Here is a 4139-nt window from a genome sequence, read left to right on the forward strand (position 1 = left end):
AAAGGTTCTTGTTTATTCAAAAAATTTAAAATTATAAATATCGAAACAACTTTTTTTGTAAATAAATTAATAATACAATACCAGATGACGTTGTTATAATAAACTAAACACAGATGTTATTTTGTTTAACTAACAATATTTTATTAATTAAAAATACAATAATTTAATAATTTTATGTTCTCAATGTAGATATAATTAAAATATGTACTCAATTTGTTTGATAATATTCAAGTTTCTTTTCTTCTTAAAACATTGAGTTGTTAATATTTTTGAGTTGTTTGAGTTCTTCAAAATTTTGCACTTTGATTTGTTTTGATAATTTTAATTCAACAAGAGAAGTTGGCAAATTCAAAGTGACGATGTTATTACACATCAAAGAGAATGAAGTCAAACAAGTAAGTCCTCTCAAGTCTGCATTGCAGTAGTCATCAACATCCAAAACGGATTCTTTGATGGCATACAATTGATGTGCAGCTGTTCCATTTTGATAGAAAACGCCATGAGTGTCAACTGGATGGACATTTGGTGGAATAAGTAAATACACACCAATCGTAAACTCCGCATCAAAACTGTAATAAACGCGTTCATTGCCAACTGCCTCTCGTAGTTCTTCAAATTCTTTGTAATATTCAACATCACGAACATAAAATTTGACGTGTATAGTCAACCTCTTTAATTTCAACAACTCTTGTATTGGCTCTATCAGCTTTTTGGTGTGTAAAGTTGTAATTTGAACGAATTTGAAAGAGGGATAGTACTCAATATTGTTGACTAAATGTCGCAACGATTTTTTAGTAGTCAAATACGCTCAAACAATTTTGGTTTCTGGTTGGTCTGGTTCATCTTCGTCAATTTGGTAAGCTGTGTCCTCTAAATTTGCTGTTTTCATATTTGTGAATTCAAAACTGCCGCTGTAATCAGTGATTCAAATGCATTTGATTTTTGAAAGCGTTTCATCAGACAGTTTGTCGGCCGTTTTAGTGTCGACTTGAAGGGTGTGTAACTTGGGAAAGTATTTTAAATTTTTTTTGACAATCATTTCGGATTTGTCTGGGCATATGGTTGACCATGGATTCATTTGAGTGGAATCAACAGAAGTTTGGCATTTGTGACTGACTAAAATTAATGTTTCAATATCGGTCTGAGTTATATAATTTACCAAACTATTTGCTTCGATTGGAAGTACGACCTTATTAGAAATTGACATTCTAAAATTATAATTTACTAAATAAACAGTTTTTTATTATTTTGAATTACACAGTGTTGTGTAGTTTTAATAATTTAATTTAATAAAAAAACAAAAAAATAATTTTAAGTTTATGTTATTTTAAAAAAGCAATTTTAATTATCTATATATCAAAGTTTAATTAATATGACAATACATTTAAATGTTCAAACTTTTGAAAAACTAACATTTCAAACTATGTGTAATTTTAATTGTAAACTTTTGGTTAATTTATCATCGACATTTTATTTTATATTATTGTTTGTATTAAAATTTAATCAATATTTAACACAATCAAAATTTCATTACATTAAAGGTTTATACACGTCATATCAAATTTTTTATTCAAGAATTATTTGATATTGATTACATTAAAATAAAATATTTAATATATATGTAAACTGTTTCCAAAAAATCGATAGTACTTGTTTTATGTTGGACTATTTTAACCAAATGTTGAAGGAAAACATAGTAATCTATTTTTATTTCGATATTGTTTAATTTGTAATTGTTATACCATGTTTTTTAACTAAAAAATATCCAATCTAAAACAAAATTACCTAAGATTAATTTACCAATCTTGTTTTTCAATTTTTTGGTATTGTTTAAAATCGCTCAAATGTCCAATTGGTCCACCTTTTTCGTTTTTGCACATTTCCAACCTGTAAGTCATCGAATTCATCAAATTGTTAATAATCGAGTATGGTATATTATTCCAAACTCTTTTTAAATGTTTGAATAACAACTTTTTGGTTCGGAAAACACTTTTTTCGTTTCTTAATCTCCTTTCCAAAATTCCCACAGATGTTCTATTGGTGACAAGTCCGGGCTTAATGATGGCCATTCAAGCAATTTGACCTTTTTACTTTTAATCCATTTTACTGTTTCTTTTGCTTTGTGAGGTGGCGCCCCATCTTGCTGAAAGTAAAAGTCACGTTTTTTCTCTTTTTTCATGTGTTCGAAAATTCCATCGTGTTCAAGCATTCGACGATAATCTGCCGCTTTCATTTTCTCAGAACACAGAATCGAATCCAATTTGTAGTCTTTACCAATGGCTCCCCACACCATTATACTGGCATTGTATTTTGGTGTTTGACCAGTGTAATTTTTGAATTAAGATTTTTCTTTTGGCTTTGGTTTTTGCAACTTTAATGTTTTTTAACATTTCACCAAATGCGTTTCTTCTTCTCCAACAATATGATTTGTCTGGAAATAAACAATAACGGGATTCGTCAGAAACAATCGCGGTTTGCCATTTTCTGAGATTTCTTTTCTGTAGCATTTTTTGCAAAAATCATATCTTGTGTTAATTTGTTTTTGTGTAAGAATTTGAGTTGGCTTTTGTTTGCAATATTTAAATCTGTGTGTTCTTCTTAAGTTGTAAACTGTTGACTTGGACAAGTGATTGTTTAGTGCAATCTTTGAACAAGTTGAAAATGGATCATTTTCAGTTTGTTTGACGATTTTATCGATAACATTGTTGGTAACTTTAGTGTGTCTCCCTCTTTTTACGTTTTTAATTGCAATTTTGTCTTCAATCATCTTTTTTACTCGCGCAATTCTGTTCGGAGACACTTTCATCATTTCTGTGATAACAGAATATGAATTACCTTTTTGTAAAGCTCCGGCTATAAGGGTATCAATTTTGTTCATTTGTTTTATTAAGATTAAAAATTGAATTTTTATTACCAACTTTTAGTATTTTTGTTTGTTTAACATAAATTAAATTTCAAATTCATTTACCAAACAACTAATAAATAAGACGATTAACTTTCATTTTATATTGTTTTGCCGTTGGTATTTTTACATCTTTTGTTTTTTTACATTCAAATCATCTCAAAACGTAATTGTTTTATTAAGTTGTCAATTTGTTAATTTTCTTTTATCTTAATCATTTTATTCTTGAAACCAATTTTATATTAATTATTAGTGTTTAATTTCAATTCATTACCAAAAGCTCATATTTCAAAAAAGTATTTTCATTTTATTATAACAACATTTTTGGTTTGTTGTTATGAATACAAATTTGTTGCTACTGAAAACAATTCAAAATTGAAGTACATTTTTGAACTTATTTAACAGGAATATAACCAACAAAAATATCTCGAGTAAAAACGTTGCAAAAAAATCAGAAAAAAGACTGAAAATAAAAATAAATATTTTTTTTCAAGTAAAAACATGACAGAAAAAAGAAGGAGAAATATATTTCCCAAAATATAGAACTTATTATTAAAACAACAAAACCCGAAAATGTGCGATAATTTCAAAATTTCTCACTATCGATTTATTAGAAACAGTTTATAGGGGGTCTATAAACTGGTTGGGATCCATAAACTAGTTGGGGAATTTATTAGAAACTTTTAAAGGAAAAAACAATATTTACACGTATTTTGGAAAAGAAAAACCCTGCTCTGCAGTTTTAGGAAGTATAAAACATGTTAATTTCTATTTTTGTTTTTGTTGTTTTGCAATTTTTGAAATTGATAAAAACTCAAAAATAACCAATGATTAAAAACAAATCATTTATATTTTTTTGTAGATAAAATATATTATTTCGGAAGAGAATCGCGTTCTCTTATTTATCATATAACACACATTCAAACATTTTGTTCACACTACACAAAAAGTGGTCAACGACCGTGGCAAATTAAATTGTCTCTCTCTCACACACATTATATATTATATTTTACCACAACCTCTCCCCGCATATTATAAATATCGCAATAAATGACTGTTTTGAGTTCATAATTTTTTCCTTTATAGTCCAAAATTCGATTTTTTAAATCTGTTGACTTTTTAATCCATTATATTTTTATGTAATTTTATATTATTTAAAATTTGAATTGAAACATAACAACGTTTTTGATTAATACAATTAATATTTTAATATAATAAATATTTAAATTTTAATGTT

The sequence above is a fragment of the Entamoeba invadens genome (assembly GCF_000330505.1).
Source record: "Entamoeba invadens IP1 unplaced genomic scaffold scaff_1105074724501, whole genome shotgun sequence".
In the NCBI taxonomy this organism is placed as follows: Eukaryota; Evosea; order Mastigamoebida; family Endamoebidae; genus Entamoeba; species Entamoeba invadens.